Raw genomic sequence first — 17,755 nt, forward strand, 5'->3', positions numbered from 1 at the left:
ACCCCCCTTTAGTCCCGGATGCTTGCTCCCGGGTGGGGAACCGGGACTAGAGGGGGTTCCCCACCGGGAGTAAAGCTCTGTTCTCTACCAGTGGTCACTATGGACGCACTGGCGCCATAGAGGCTATCAACCGTGGTTTTTGGGTCTTTGATGATCCCTAGTGTGTCTCTAGGCCACAAAGTCTCAGCTATACTCCCCTAACACCATTGCCTTACTCCAACAATCACGACACTTATCATTGCACTAATCTCGGATCAAGCCCCACCTATAATGGGGCATGTTTATCTATATCACAAGGTCCAGTGAACATGGTTATCCTCACTCGATCTCTAAGTTATCCTAACTAGATCCTTAGAGACCAAGGCATCTTGTCCTAGTGAAGCTCTCTTCCTATACCTCTCTCGGGTATCTCCAGCCCAACAAAAAACTGCCCACACATAAGGCTAAGTTCTCGTGAAACCACACATTTTACTCAATCACAGGTACCACTACTGGATTCAGGCACTTTGCCGGGTGCCGAATGCACCCGGCAAAGGCTACTTTGCACTCGGCAAAGCCTTTGCCGGGTGCAGCACTCAGCAAAGAGCCTCCGGCAAAAAATTAGTCAGCAAAGATTTCTTTGCCGGGTGCTTTTTATCGGGCACCCGGCAAAGACTTTGCCGAGTGCAAACCCGGCACCCGGCAAAGAAAAGTGGTCGTTACGGCGCCGGCTCCGTCATCCCTTGCTTTGCCGGGTGTCATGTTAGAGGCACCCGGCAAAGATTTTTTTAATTTTTTTTTTCAAAATTTCTTTGCTGGGTGCCGTGTCGGGAGGCACCCGGCAAAGATTTTTTTATTTTTTTTATAATTTCTTTGCCGGGTGTCGCACCGCGGGGGCACCCGGCAAAGAGTTTTTTTATTTTTTTTATAATTTCTTTGCCGGGTGCCAGGTCATGGGGCACTCGGCAAAGAATTTTTTTTTTGAAAAAACTTTGCCGGGTGCCCTGGCCCTGGCACTCGGCAAAGCTGGGAATTCCTTTCAGAATTCCCAGCTTTGCCGAGTGCCAGGGCCAGGGCACCCGGCAAAGCCTCAAAAATTAATTTTTTTATTTTGTTTTTTGATTCTATAATCACAAACACAGCATATAAAAGATATATATCACATCTGAAGCATCACAAAGACTACTTAGCATATATATATCACATCCATCTCATCACAAACTCAATCCCACACATATATATCACATCGCGAATACAATACCTCACATACACGACATCACAAACATAATAGGTCCAATTACCATCGAAACAAGTCGATAGTGGATCACAGTGCATCACATGTCCATCAAGCGGTGAAAAAGAGATATAAACTAAAGGTGGGGAGGAAATTGAGTGCCTGGTGAAGGAAACTCGGCACCGCCTGCTTGCGCCTGAGATGGGTCATTCGAACCCGCCGACGGAGGCTGCATAAAGGACAAGAGATTCAGGCGCTTAGAGTGGGTCATCTAATGAAAGCACTAGTCGAAGCAATATGGATTCATACTCACTGGACTAGCTACAACTGGCAGCGGCGCTGGAGCGAACATCGGCACAGGTACACCGTTCACTTGCCCAAAATTCTGCAGGAACATCGTAATCTCCGCCAGCTGCTTGGCCTGTCTCTCCCGCTCGGCCCGCTCGGCTTGTCTTTCCCGCTCGGCCACATCGGTCCTCGCCGCCAAGTCCCGCAGCTCCTGAGCCATCCTCTCGTTATCAGCCTGCAACATTTCAATCAAATGTTTTAGTAATGTAAAGGTAACTAAGTTATGTAAAGATCAATGTACGAAGAGTTAAACTGGACTAACCTGGAGTGCGTCGACCCGCTGCTGTGAAGGGGACGGCCGTTGGCGTATGGCCGGGCCTCCGCTCGGGGTACTTGCTCGGATCTGGGAGAGGGAGGGAACAGAGCCAGACTCGAGGGTGCCATCGCCAAGCCAGTACCGCCCATGCTTCTTGCCCTGTCCGATCCTCATGACAGTCGTGCCATCAATGTCGTCGGTGCTCGGATCCCAGTCTAGCCCCTGGACCGACCTTGCGTCCGACGCGTAGGAGCTGATGCGGGTGTGGGCGCTCGGGTGTGATCACATGTGGAGATGTCTGGGTTTTAGGCAACCGACGTCGCAACTTGCTCGAAACTTTCTCACTTTTTTACCAGGGCCTCCACATGTGATAAAAAGACACATCGACAAGTTTCGTGATTTCCGGACATCGTTTGGATTTTATATAATTTAAATAAACTTCCCCCGCGAGTACATCGTCATGTTACGACAACATGATGCGCGACATTTCATGCCACTTCCTGCATACGGCCTCGACATAGCCTAAATATCATGAATACTATTTTTTGAATGACGAAATTCCATTATTTCATGTACCTGCAGTTCAAATTTGGAATAGTCGGAAAAATTCAATGAAACGGAAAAAATTAAGGAAATATAGTTAAAAAACTCATAATTGTCCCAATTTTTGAAATAGGGATATATTTACTGTAGCAAGTCCCCACAAAAAAAATGGGGTAAAAAAAACAAAAAAATAATAATAATTTGCCGGGTGCCACCCAGGGCACCCGGCAAAGAAGCCTTTGCCGGGTGCCAGGTCATGGGGCACTCGGCAAAGAAATTTAAAAAAAAATAAAAAAAATCTTTGCCGGGTGCCTAACGGCGTGGCACTCGGCAAAGGCTGACGGCCGCTGGCCGCCGTCAAGCCAGCCACCTTTGCCGGCGGCCATATTTTGCCGAGTGGCCGGCACCCGGCAAAGACCAATTTTTGCCGACGGCTAGAATTTGCCGAGTGCCTGGCACCTGGCAAAGGCTGCTTTGCCGGAGGCCTTTCTTTGCCGGGTGTCGCCAGGCCTGGCACCCGGCAAAGAATTCATTTGCCGGGTGCCCAATAAAAAGCACCCGGCAAATTTTTTTTGCTCCTGGCAAATCAGCCGTTTCCTGTTGTGTACCCTCAAAAGGGTGCTCAGGTCGTACCGTCCTGGCACGGTGCCGTCCAAAGATTTTGGTGAGCATCTTGCCCCAATCTATGACTTCCTCACAACACACCTAATACTCATGCTAGAGTTTCTCTCGCACAATTACCTACCGACACCCATTGCCTAACAATCTCAACTAAGCCGTACTCTACCATCCAATCCAATTACTTCCACTCATCCTCGATAAAATTCAGTATGAGGCAGAGTAATATTGATATGCGCAATATGTAAAACTTGTATACATCAAACAGCTGTTTAACTTGGGTAATATGTAACGTTGAGGAATAACTCAAACAATATATAGTATCATTGTAGCAAGCGAGGACATGAAATAAAGCGCCAGCTCATGATATATGACATTTGGCCCGTGGCAGATCCCCTGTGGATGCCCCTCGCTACTCCCATGCTTCAGATATGAGAGAGAGAGAGAGAGAGAGAGAGAGAGAGAGAGAGAGAGAGAGGGCGAGGTGACTCCCCCCGGCGGCTGGAAGGTTCTTTCTGCCATCAAAGAGAGGAGGAGAATGCATAGAAGTGATTGGGAAAGGTGAGGAGACAACGACATTCACATGGCCGGGGGCCAGCAAGGGAATGATCAGAAAAACAAATTTGATTAATTATGTGACTGATCATTCAAATGAGTAAGTATGAAAGGGGCGGTACATATATATTCCCTCCTGTCGTTATTAATGTCGTTTTAGGCCCCATCCATCATTTAACCGGTTATCTAGCAGTTAACGCGGCACGTCCTCAGTAGTACAGCACTCTCCTATTGATGCGTTTTGGAGTATCATATGGCCTGCAAACGGATGGAATGCATGGCTGAGGCCAGTTACATCCATTCAAGGAAAAGCTGTGAAAGCAAGTTGAGAAGCCTCGGTTCACATCGTGAAGACTAATGATTTTCATTAAGTCGAAGGGTTTAAGGGCTTCCAGGTTTGTATGAGAATGTTTCAATTATGTAATACTCCCTCCACTTGAACTTAGTTGACGTATTTCATTTCATTAGGACAAGACTTTCACCCATGATTACTACATTAATATGTCATTTATATGATACAAAATCATAGTCATAAGTAAGTATTCCCTCTGTCAAAAAATTAGTGCAATTCTAGCTTTTAAAATTTGTTCCACGAAGAATGCAATTTTAGCTTTTGGACCAGCTAGGTGAGGTCCATCTTATTAAATCCACGCCTCATCGTCTCATCTTATTGGCTTTGTTTTATTTAATCTTATCGGCTTTGTTTTATTTAATCTAGTGCATTACTTTTTAATAACCTCAGCCAAACCAAAGAACACCAGTTTTCCACGTATGATAATTAATTTAACAAAACTAATAAGAAGCACGGGTGTCATTTCTCCTCAACACTAATTTTTCATAAAATGGCTAGAATTGCATTTATTTTGTGACGGAAGGAATTTTTTTAATATGAATCTAGTGACACTAATTTTGTATTACAAAAATTATGTATTGTTATAGAAATTATTGGTCAAAAGGTTTGTCCTAACAAAATGAAATATATATATATATATATATATATATATATGTTTATATTTATATTTATATTTGAGACTAACTAGAGTGGTGAAGAAGTTGAGATGAGAATAGTGAAGAAATATGTTGCATGGCGATGATATGTAGGTGCTTGGAGTCAATGTTGGCAATAGTTACGAGCATAATATTAAACCGCAAACGTGCGAATTATCTTTTCTTCTATAGTATTCTAAGGTTTATCTAACTAAGGGAATGAGTGGATTCTACTCTAATTAGATTAACGTTATATTACTAGCTTAGCGTTGTTTGAGGGTTGATTGTGTGAACTAACTGTAAACTAAGCACTAGCACTTTTAAATTGTAAACATAAATGGTATTCTGAGTAACTTATATAGGATCGGACTTTGCTTGTACTAAGGTTCACTTGCATGCAACTTATATAGTCATACTATCATGACCGGGCCATTCAACAATTGCTAGTATATAGTGAAATGGTATTCTGAGTAACTTATCGTATCACAGGGTTTCCATAATCACTAAGCCTACTCCCAGTATAATACATCATGTCACTATTTTCAGAACTACCATGTCATTTAAAATCAAGTATAATACAACTCATCAAATGTGTAATATCTTGGTTTTGTTTCTTAGAACGGTTAAGTCAACTAATTGTTGAATATGTGTTGTATCTCTGACAGTGGGCACAAAGCTTATACACGGTTTCATACTCTCCAATATCGAGCCCAAGCTATATCATCATGATATAACTTTCTTCTCTCTCTTCTTTAACTCTATGCATGATACAATGCTCCGAGAATAGTCCAACATAGGACATGTTTGGATGCTCCAACTTTTTATAAGCTAGCTTATGAACTTTTTAGAAGCTTGATGATTGGATAGTTAAAAGCTGGACTATAAACTGAACCTATCACTACTGGAAAACCGAGATTTGCCTAGTGTTTAATGGTTTGCCTAGTGCCAATCGTCGGACACTAGGCAAAGAGCTTGTTTGCCGAGTGTTAGACCCCGGAGCACTCGGTAAAATAAAGGCACTAGGCAAAATAACGATTTACCGAGTGTCGACACTAGGCAAAGAAATCCACTCGGTAAATGACCATTTTGCCTAGTGTCAATACTAGGCATACCATCACACTTGGCAAAGGCTGCCGGAGGGCAACCGCCGTTACCATTTTGCCGAGTGTCTTCCGTTAACACTCGGCAAAATTAGAACTTTGCCTAGTGTCTCCAGACGACACTAGGCAAACTGGCCAATTTGCCTAGTGTCTTACAGAGACACTAGGCAAAATATTTTTCCTTTTTTTGATTTTAGCTTCCAATTTTTTTCTGTAGTTTTCCTACTATACCTTGACCAACATGTTGAAAGTTGGCACAATTTTATGAAATTTTGCTATATTTCTTTAGTTTATTTTTTTTTTTTGAATTTTTTCGACAAATGCAAATTTGAACTGCAAGTGTGACGAATAATGGCAATTCATGAATGCAAAAATGATATTCATGTTAGTAAGTGTTAGTTGAGGCCGTATCCAGAAACAGACCAAAAATTTCACACATCTTCACGTCGAGACATGACCACGAACTTGCGAGCAAATAGTTTTTAAATTCTATTAAATGAAGACGGAGTCTGAAATTCATGAAACTTGTCGACAAGTCAAGATATCGCTTGCGGGTGCCATGATAAAAATTTAAAAAGATTTCGAGCACATCGTCACGTATGATGCTTAGAAACCCGCAAGCTTAGAAACCCGCACATACGTGACGATGTGCTCGAAATCTTTTAGATGTCCATACAGGGGAGGTGCTGCCGAAATTTTTAGATGTCTTAATTCGTTTTGTTTTTATTTGCAGGAAAAAGAAGGTGAGAAAGGAGCAGAGGCGACCCTGATCGTCTTCCTCACCGGTGTCGGTCTGCCTGCACCGCGTCGCCTCGCCACTGCACCGACCCTCCACGGCCCCGCTAGCCTGACTCCACCACCACCTTAGGTATAACCCCTCTTTCCGTATCATGATTGTAGGTGGTGAAGCCCACTTAGGCGTCTCCCGTTCGAAATACATACGGTTGGAGGTATGTAAATCTTTGCATATCGATAACCGTATGTGTTTTAAATTGTCCACGTTTTTTTGGATAGCCCGCGGCTGCGTAGATGGATTAGTTTTCATGGTCTGCTCCTATCCGAGATAGAGTTTCGGTATCACCTCCCTGTTGTTCTCCGAATACACTCTCCTTGTCAAGACATGTATTTGGAGAACAACGGGTAGGTGCTGCTGAAATTCATTCTTAGATAGGAGTAGATCATGAAAACTAATCTCATCTACGTATCCGCAGGTGGGATTAGGACCTATCCTCACCTATTAGATGGTAGGAACACCGTGTAGATGCAATTGATGCTTATATTACTCGCTGATACATATGTTAGAGGATGGATGACCGTGAGTGGATGTACACGGGCCACAGAAGCAAGGTTGATTTCACCAAAGAATGGATGTGCAAAACGGATGAGTTCTTGGAGTCAGCTTTTGGCGAGGCTAGTGGTAGACCTATTAAAGCTTTGTGTCCCTGCAGCAAATGTTCAAACAGAAAAAGGCAAAACAAGGTGAATGTGGGTAAACATCTAGTGAATAATGGGTTCACGCCGAACTATACCCGGTGGGTCCACCATGGTGAAGGCCATCGTATGAGAGAGGAGGTAGTGAGACCACGTCTGGAGGGTTTTGATGCTGATGCCAAGGTAGCGGACATGTTAGATGACTTTCACGAAGCACAGTATGTTGAAGGACGTAGATTGGAGGAGATGGATGCAACAACAAAGGCATTCTACGACATGATGGAGTCAGCATAGAAACCCCTGCACGATAGGACAACGGTTTCTCAACTAGATGCCATTGGACGTGTAATGGGGTTCAAGTCCCAGTTTAGCCTGGGTCGAGAAGCCTACGATGGTATGTTGGCCCTCATTGGCAGCCTACTTCCTGAGGGCCACATTCTACCAAAGAGCATGTACGAGTCTCAAAAAGTGCTTCGTGCACTTAAAATGCCGTATGACCAGATAGATGCTTGTCTGAAGGGGTGTGTCCTTTTTAGGAAAGATCACAAGGATGCAAAATACTGTCCAAAGTGTGAATCCTCTAGGTACCTTGAGGTTGACTCTAGTGATGGCCAGAAGAAGCAGCTTTCTATCCCGTTGAAAGTCCTTCGGTACCTTTCGTTCTTACCGAGGATGCAACGTCTATATATGACCAAGGAATCCGCGAAACAGATGAGATGGCACAAAGAGGGCAAACGATACAATTCAGACAAGATGGTACATCCCTCCGATGGTAAAGCATGGACCCACTTTGATCGCATTCATAATGACAAAGCTGAAGAGGCTCGTAATGTACGTGTTGCGCTGGCAACAGATGGGTTCAATCCTTATGGTCAGATGTCTGCTCCGTACACTTGTTGGCCCATCTTTGTTATCCCCCTCAATCTCCCCCCCCCTGGCGTCCTCCTTCAACGATAGAACATTTTTTTGTCATTGATAATTCCTGGACATCCGAGGAATAACATGGGTGTGTACATGGAGCCTCTTATTGATGAATTGATCCTTGCTTGGGAGGACGGGGTATGGACATACAATCGGGCTACAAAGAGAAACTTCAAAATGTGTGTTTGGTACCAATACTCCATGCATGACTTCTTGGCATATGGGATATTCAGCGCGTGGTGCATTCATGGGAAGTTCCCATGCCCAGTATGCAAGGCAGCTCTGAGGTTCATTTGGTTGCAGAAGGGTGGCAAGTATTCGTCATTCGACAAACATCGTCAATTCCTCCCTATGGACCATCCTTTTAGACAAGACATAAAGAACTTCACAAAAGGTGTCGTAGAGACAAATCCTCCACACATGATGACTGGTGCCGAGGTTCATGCTCAGATAGATGCTCTCGTGGCCAACGAAGGAGGTGGTTTTGTGGGATATGGTGAGCAACATATGTGGAGGAGGTGTCAAACTTCACAACAACATACTATGTTGAAAACCATCCTAGCATCCATAATCCTCTCCCTCGTTACAATGCTGGGGAAAATGAATCGAACCTCAGCCTTTTTCGAGGGCAACTCAGAAGCGCAAGTGCATCGACCACCAAAGTGTTGCAACCTAAAGAGTGGCGTAGTATCATGCTGTATGTGTTGATCAACCTTGACGAAGTCGAGCCATACTTGGGGTAAGTTCTCAACAAACTTGATTCATAACGTCATCACTCATTGGCCAACCCCTTTTTGTCTCATTGCTACAGGGAATTTCGTCGTCAAACCTGGCATCGACAAAGGGAACCTACCCCTCCGGAATGGGATACCCTTCTTAGACAGGGTGCTGGAAATGGGAGCCCCGACTTCATTTCTTGGTTCAAAAAGAAGGTACCATCCAATTTATCTTGTACTTTCACATTCTAAGTTGCTTGTACATGTGAAATATAAAACGATCTATCTTGCTCGAGCTTGCAGGGCCAAACCGATGCATCCATGATGGCTGAGTTGAGACAAGTTGCTAATGGCTTTGCTTATAAGGTGAAGTCATTTACCAGTTATGATGTGAATGGATATCGCTTTCGCACATTAAGCTACGAGCAGAGTCAGCCCAATCGAAAAACCACAAGTACTGGAGTTTTTACGGCCGGCCAAGATAGGGTCGAGTATTATGGAAGACTTGAAGAAATATACGAACTCAGCTTTCATGGTTGTAGGCCTCTTAATCCTGTTATATTCAAATGCCATTGGTTTGATCCTGCAGTAACAAGACGGACTTGGGCTAGTCTTGGGGTAGTTGAAATTCGACAAGATTCTGTCTTACCAGGAGACGATGTCTATGTTGTGGCCCAACAGGCCACACAGGTTTATTATCTCCCATACGCATGCCAAGACAAAGAGAATCTTAATGGTTGGGATATTGTGCACAAGGTATCGCCACACGATAAACTACCTTTGCCAAACGATGAAGATTATACATTTAACCCAAACACATATGATGGAGAATTCTTCCAAGAAGAGGGGTTGGAAGGAAGGTTTGAGACAGACTTAACCGAAGCGATTGGAATGGAAGTAGACAATGAATGGGTTGATGCAGGCAACGCTGGAGACGAGGTGCTAAATGAGAAGGACTTACAAATGCTTGACCGATTACAGTTAGGCCAAGATAATGTTGACAACATCCCCCCTTCGGATAGTGTCGAGTATTTCGACATGATTGATAGTGATGATGAGACTTATGATCCAGCTAATCCCGATCATGAAGATTATTTTTAATACATGTAATAATATGTTATTTTGTAATTTTAGTTTGTTCCTTTTGCCTTTATGTAATTATGTTATTTCTAATACAACATTGTTTTTTTGTTTTTGATTGCAGGTGATTGATCAAAGATGGCGGACGGGCATCAAAATAGGAGGGTCAGCTCGATCTACCAAAGAACACGCCCGGTAGACACCACTGCAGATGAGGACCTATCGATGTCATCACAAAGGAGGAGGAGGAGCAGCACCGGTCGCAGGAGGCGATCATAGGAGGAGCAGTTGCCGCTGCCGCAAGAGGAGGAGGAGCGGGTGGAGGACGAGGAGGAGCGGGTGGAGGACGAGGAGGACGAGAGGGTGGAGGACAAGGAGGACGAGCGGGAGGAGGACGAGGACAGGGAGGAGGACGGCTTCCTCTGGTACACCGAGTGTGTACTTGCGAGGTCCCGCGAGCCTCCCTACGTGGCCGATACCTTCTTACAGACGCCCGAAGATTGCGCCCGACGGAGAAATGTAAGTAAATTAACATGTTTTCACTACTTCAAATGATATGTTAAAAAATCACACTAGAAACTAACTATTATTCTTAATAACTTGTGCAGGGGCTGGATGGTTGTAGAGTTTGCAGGATGTCACACACGCAAGGTCAATGGCATCCTTGGCCTTCTGGTCAAGGAACACTTCCCTGGCTTGGTCCAGTTCGCCGGGAGAGAGGAGCCGCCCTACACGTTTGCCCACTACGCCAACGCCCCCGATGCTATAGATCTGCTTGGCAGGACATTCCCCAACAAGGCGGAGCGGGTGAAGGCTGAGCTGTGGGTAAGTCTTTCTCGCACTACATTATTCAATACATCGCATTCATTGGACATTTTTTGAAATAATGAATGAATACTTCGTGTGTATATGCAGGATTTCTTCAGACTTCAGGAAGGCTTTGAGGACACGGCGGATGTGGTGCTAACCAAAGCATGTAAAAGACTCATGAAGCAGCTGCATTACGAGGCACGCGTCCAGGCCATCATAACATACCACAGGTCCTACCTTGCAACGAAGGCCACGAAGAAAGAAGCAAGAGATATGGCACTGACCAAGGAAGAGTTCATGAAGGTAAATGTATTCGAACATTAATAATGTAGTGCTGATAGCTTTAATTTAACTTCTTATATGTCATATACTTCATGGCTTGTAGGTGGTTCCATGCTGGTGCTCCGGGGATCCCCGATGCTGGGAGATGATGGTGGACAAGTGGTTGGACCCCGAATGGATTGCCCAGCACAAAGCTTGTCGAGAGCGCCGTTTGCAGATGATAGGTGTACCACACCATCAAGGCAACCGCAGCCTCAACGGATACACGCGAACTTGGGTATGAGAATCCATTTTTTTATTATAACGTTGTATGTTGCATGATTTCTAATCATCTTACTGTTTTTCTCGCAGTCATCGTCGCATGGTGGGCAGCCGGTTACCCAGTTCATGGCATATGCCATGGCCCACAAGGGCAAGGCGAAATCCGACGTCTCCTACAACCCGGATGACCCTCCTTCGACATACAGCAACGCGACCGTCCTTAGCCGTCTCAGTCAGTATACTGAGATGGCAAGAGCGGTCCATGGGCCAGAGTACGATCCGAGCGCCCATGACTTTGACGGAGAGATCGTCATGAGGGTGGGAGGTGGCAAGAAGCATGGGCGGTATTGGATGGGTGATGGTGTCATCGACACGTCCTCTACTCCCACCCTCTCCCAGATCCGAGCACGGAGCACAAGCGCAAGCCCGGCCATACGTCCACGGCCAACCACTGCTTCGCACCTTGTCAACGAACTCCAGGTAATTTCTGTTTTATTCGTTGCTTATTGATTTTTACATACCTTTGCCTTACTTTAACATTGGGGGTCAAATGTTGTAGGCCCAACTGCTAGAAGAAAGGAGGCTTCGCGAGGAGATGGAAGCGAGGGCGGTGGAAGAGCGGGAGGCCCAACGACACAGGATAGAGGAGCTGGTGGGGTTCGTGTCCACTCTTGGCGCCGCTATGGGGCGGACCATGCCAGCTAGCCTAGTCTTGCCACTTCCTCAAGCAGCTACTCCTGTGAGTACCAATATATTACTTATTATGTTCCAACCTGACATAGGGCACACTAGAAAAAATATGCAATCTCAAACATACAATATGGTGTTGGTGGTGACGGCGGTTGTTGTTGTGGTGTGGTGGTGGCAGTTGTGGTGTTTGGGTGGTGGTGGTGTTGGTGGCGGTGTATTGATATGTATGTTCTTGACGGTCATCGTGCCGTTTGTTTTCTTGCAGGGTTTGGAAACCTCTCCGTGCATGGGAGGTTCTGTCGAAATTTTTTATTGACGGTATCCTTTTCATTTTTTTCAGCATCAATCGGGCGTGGCATCGAATCAAATTGGAGGGTCACCGGCTTCACAGATTGGAGCGTCACCGGCACCATAGCTTGAGCCGAATCAAGTGGAAGGGTCGCCGGCTTCACAGATTGGAGCGTCGCTGGCACCACAGCTTGAGCCGAATCAAGTGGAAGGGTCGCCTGGAGCATCAAACCACGGGCCTCTTCACCCTTGACAATCGTCGTGATCAGCTTGTTGTGAACTTTGTTAAGAAATTTGGTTGTGCACTTATGAACTTGTGAACTTGTGGCACATTTGGACTTTTGGTATGAACATGTGATATATGTGAATATGTGGTTCTTATTTATGATTCATGTGATATATTTGTGGTGTTTGAATATGATTTATATTTGTGTCGCAAATGGAATAATCAAAAAAAATTCAGCTTCTGGTTACTTTGCCTAGTGTCAGGGGTCTGACACTAGGCAAAGGGGCCGCACGTGGCACACCTAGGAACAGGCTTTGCCTAGTGTCAGAAAACTGACACTAGGCAAAGTAGGCAGTTTGCCTAGTGTCGGAGGCCTGACACTAGGCAAAGCTTGGCATATTTGCCTAGTGTAGGCGGCCTGACATTAGGCAAAGCTTGACATATTTGCCTAGTGTCGGACGCCTGGCACTAGGCAAACCTTGCATACTTTGCCGAGTGTCAGACCTCCGACACTAGGCAAAACGTCCGTTACGATTTCCACCGTCAGTGAAATACTTTTGCCGAGTGGTGTCCTTGACACTAGACAAACACTTTGCCGAGTGTCCGAGGTTTGACACTCAGCAAAGTGCTCTTTGCCTAGTCCGCCTCTACCGATCGTTGTTTGCCTAGTGTGACACTAGACAAACTGTTTGCCTAGTGTTTCTAGTCCTTTACCTAGTGCCTGTGGCACTAGGCAAATCCCGCGATTCCAGTAGTGTATTTGGATGAGCTAGTGTTTTTATAACCTGGGTTATAAAAGGCTAGAGCATCCATACAGGCCACGGTCGGGTGAGAACCGATTTTTAATTCTATAGAGTTGGTAGCATGTTGTCGTCATGAAGGGGTCAATTGTTTTGGCTTTCTAATAGACTTGAATGCTCTTAAATGTGCGGCTAGCAAAAACATGGACATAATCGGGAACGGTGCTTGTGCTTGTGCAAGCGTCGAAGAGTCGTCATGTTTTTAATTTCCTAGACTTTGACAGGTTTTAATAAGGTATAGTTACAAGATTGTACTAGATAGAGCAACAGATAACCACTTCAATGATTTAGCTACAGCATATTCTTCAGTACGAATATAGGTCTACAGGTAATATGTTTAATTTGTCCTTGTGTTTGTGGATATGCTCTAATGCTATTCCCAGTGTACAGGACATTATGGATATTAAAAGACTACAACATAAATATTTTTTTCCATGGCATAGAATTAAACAAGGGGGAGAGAAAAGCATTACTATCATCCTAAAGATACACGTTGGCCTTGATATCCAAGACTAGAAAATCATGCTTACATTTTCGGTGTGCTCTCATAGACACAAATACAAATCAAATCATAATTTTGGGAAACCTGGGAAATAACAATACAATACTCCCTCTGTACACAAATGTAAGAACTTATGCCATTTTTAGGATAGCTTAAGCGGGAAGGGAAAAGCTGCATGTACCCTCAATTAAGCACCAAGATCACAGTGATGCAATTAAATCCTATCTATTCAGATAACTGATGTCATAAATGACAGAGTTAAATCCTGCTTATTCAGGTATACTGGGCCAGAAGTACTTACATTTGTGGACTAATTGTGGAACCTACAAGTCCATACATTTGTGGACGAAGGGAGTATATTGTAATAGTTGTTTTCCATATCTATTTAATACTATTTTAGTTATATGGCAGCATTGGATATAATATCAGGATACAATGCACTAGGAATAGCCTAAGGCTAGTCCTAGCGGGTAGTATCACGTGTATTAATTGTCATATAGGATATTTTGCTAGCATGCAAAGAAATCAATGATGACAGAGATATAAGCAATATCTTTATTAAAACAATATGTAAATGAACTCAGGCATGATTGATCGCATTGATACGGTAGTGTTACATATATTTATACATGGGTGAACCGTCATCACGGATGAGCTTCAGTGGCATGTTAGTTCCACGATGAACCATACCTGACGGTTCTTATAAATGATTCCGCCATGGAGCAGTAATTGCTTTGGATTACATCGCTATGCTATCCATTTCATAATTCCCCCTCGATCGAATCAGCATTTAGATCAAATTATTATATGAATCCTTAAAAACCCTGTGGAAAAATATGACAAAAATATTTATACATATTGTTAGCAAATAATGCAAATAAAGATCGAACAATAGACACAGATTTTTACGTGGAAAACCCTTGCGGGAAAAAAACCAACCAACCGACGATCTTCACTATATGAGGAGAGTTTACAAAACACTGGGAATACAGTGAGTTGTCTTGGTACTCCTCCCGTGCGGCTTACAAGATGTATTTATAGGGCGGATGGACTAGTTCAATACGGAAACAAATCTGCTAGTTACTATAACTCGAACCGCGGGCCCCAGGCGTCCCTGCAGGACTCACATTAGAACTCGAATCATACTCCAACAAACTCCACTTTGAGACGAATTCCATCTTATAGCAAATGAAGTATCATCAATCAACTCACTTCAATAATAAATAATCACCGACGCTAAAAGTCACTAGACTCAAACTATAATACCAACTAAGCCTGAGCATAGCTCAAACTTAGCTCCCGGAACAGGCTTTGTCAACATATCAGCGGGATTGTCACGAGTATTTATCTTGCATACCTTAATATCACCTTCAGCAATGACACCTCGAATAAAGTGATATCTCACATCAATGTGCTTTGTTCTTTTATGAAATATTTGATCTTTAGTGAGACAATGTATAATAATGCAAGAAGTAACCCCGCAAAGTTTATAGTATAAACCTCTCAACCAAATAGCTTCTTTACAAGCTTCAGAAATAGCTATATATTCAGCTTCTATAGTAGATAGAGCAACAGTAGCCTACAAACTTGCTTTCTAGCTAACAGGACAACCACCAATGATAAAACATAACTCGTGAGACCTTCTCTTATCCAAATCACTAGCATAACGAGAATCAACATAACCAATAAGTCCATCTCCAGATTTTCTAAATTACAAACAGGCGTTAGAAGTACCTCACAAATATCTAAAAATCCATTGAACAACTCTCCAATGCTCCTTACCTGGATTAGCCATGAATCTACTTACAACACTCAATGCATGAGATAATTAGGACGAGAACAAACCATGACATACAAAAGAGAACCAACTGCACTAGAATATAGAACTCTAGACATGTACTCAATATCATCATCTAACTCTGGACATAAAGCTGAGGATAATCTGAAATGTGTAGCTAATGGAGTTGTAACAGCCTAAATTTTGCATATTTTGAAATAGGAGAAAATTGGTTAAATAAGCATTTTGTGGGAACTTGAACCTAGGAAAAATAATAAATTTTATTAAATTAAAAACAAATATAGGTCAACAACAATAAGTGTGCATTCATGATGTTGCATAATATTTTGTATTGCTTGGTTTGAAGTCGGGTTTCGAATTAAGTTGAAATTTCATTTTGAACTTGCTTTGGAAAAATTAGAAAAAAAAAGAAAAGAATAATTCCTTCTCCCTCCTCTGTTTCGGCCCGTAGGCCTGTTTCTACCGTGGGCCGCTTCTCTCCTTTCTCGGGCCGCCGCTCTCCTTCACCTTCCGCTCGGGCCGAAGCCAGCTTGGCTTATCTCCCGCGCCGCATCGTGCAGCTCAGCAAGGCGCCGGCCCAGCGCCACAAGCCGCTGCCCAGCAAGGCGCCAGCCCAGCACAGCAAGCCGTGCCCCGCGCGAGCTCTTTCCGCCGCTGATAGCCTCGGCCCGGTCGTCAGGCTTCTTCTTCTTCTTGCTCGTGTCCCAGTCGGACACTGTGCCGACGCCGTCGAGTCCGCCTCTCCCACGACCCCCATGATGCCGTGACGCCCAAGATCCTGGCCCCATAAATAGCGCCCGCGCTTCTCCTCCGTCTCCTATCTCATCTGCCGCTCATTTTTTTCGCCCAAGCAGCCGCAACCGCGCTTCGCCCTAGCTCCGCCGCAAGCATCGCCGACCACCGAGCGCCGCGCCATTTTTGCTGCCTCCTATTCTTGTTTTTCGGGTCCGGTGAGTCCGCCGTAGCTTCCTCTCTCTCCATGTACTTTTCTTTCGTCGAATAGTGCGCTGGAGGCCGAGAACCGCATGCTCCAGAAGCCGACAATGGCGCCGCCGTCGAAAGCTCTGCGCCGGCACTGTTCTGGCTGATTTTCCCTCTCTCTCCCCGCCAGATCGAATCTCAACCGTTTAGATCTAATCCGGCGGTTCAGATTGAAGGGTACCCCTTCGATCGGAATTTTGCAAATACGCCCTTACAATTATTTCTTACTTAACCCGTAGTCCAAAGCACGTTAACAGATTTTGTTTTCTCCTTTTTAAAGCGTATTTTGATTCGGTTATATTGAAATACGTTTTCAGCTATTTACAGTTTTGCCATTCAACTTGTTTTAGCCATAAAATCTCCGTTTTAACTCCGATTTGATCCGTTCAAGTTGCGTTAGGTTCATAATTAAGTAATCTACATATTTATACCACTGTTATGTAGGTTTCCAACTTTTAAATTCGAGATTAGATCTAATCTATAATTTTACTAAAGGAAAACTTGTTTAATTCATAACTTCTTCGTTTTAGATCCGATTTTTGTGATCTTCGCGTCTGTGTGTTTGTAGCGAGACATAGATTTTTCTTCCAAACTTTTTATCTTGATTTTATGTTGTTGGTGTACTGTTCTAATCTGTAGCCTTGTTTGCTTTGCATGATTGCTCCTGGATGCTTGTATGTTGCTGTGGTTATCGAGTGTAGACGGTGAGCAGTTCATGGGAGATCAAGGGTACAACTTTGACGAGCAAGACCAGCAGGAGTACTTTGCTCAAAGCAAGTATAGCATGGGATCATCCTTGTTTCCTATTCACTTTAATTCATTAATTTCATGTTGCATGTGTCGCATTGATAGGGAATTCCTAGAATTGAACTATTACCTTGTCACCTATGGGTTATGCATTTGGGTAGCTTTGCTAGAGCTCAATTAAACCATGATCTTGTAACTTAACTAATGGTATATGCAACACTACTAGAAATGTGTTCATCAATGACGATTTAGTCGTGACGCTTACAAATTTCATCACAGAACAAGCGCTTTCTATGATGAAATTTCTAGCTTGGTCATAAGTAACAAGTGATGGAGCTTTGGCATAAAGAATAATGACAAAAACAAAAGAATTGTCATAAAACAACAAAACTAAATCGTCATAGATCGTTTGGCTCGTGTACCACCTCGAGGACGTGGCGCCGTGGTCCCACCAGCAGGTCCCACCTCGAGTACGTGGCGATGTGGTCCCAGCATTGGGTCCCAACCTCGAAGACGTGGCGATGCGGTCCCACTAGCGGGTCTCAGCCTGAGGACGTGGCGGCGAATAAGTGGGGCAACGTGGCCCACACGGTCCAGCTGAT

At 44.2% G+C, this 17,755-nt stretch overlaps 1 pseudogene; it reads left to right on the forward strand.

Moving 5' to 3' along the window:
- Positions 1 to 6,361: 6,361 nt before the first annotated feature.
- LOC136457866 (uncharacterized) lies at positions 6,362 to 9,896 on the forward strand (annotated as a pseudogene).
- The last annotated feature ends 7,859 nt before the right edge of the window (positions 9,897 to 17,755 follow it).

This window comes from Miscanthus floridulus, chromosome 1 (genome assembly GCF_019320115.1).
Source record: "Miscanthus floridulus cultivar M001 chromosome 1, ASM1932011v1, whole genome shotgun sequence".
In the NCBI taxonomy this organism is placed as follows: domain Eukaryota; kingdom Viridiplantae; phylum Streptophyta; class Magnoliopsida; order Poales; family Poaceae; genus Miscanthus; species Miscanthus floridulus.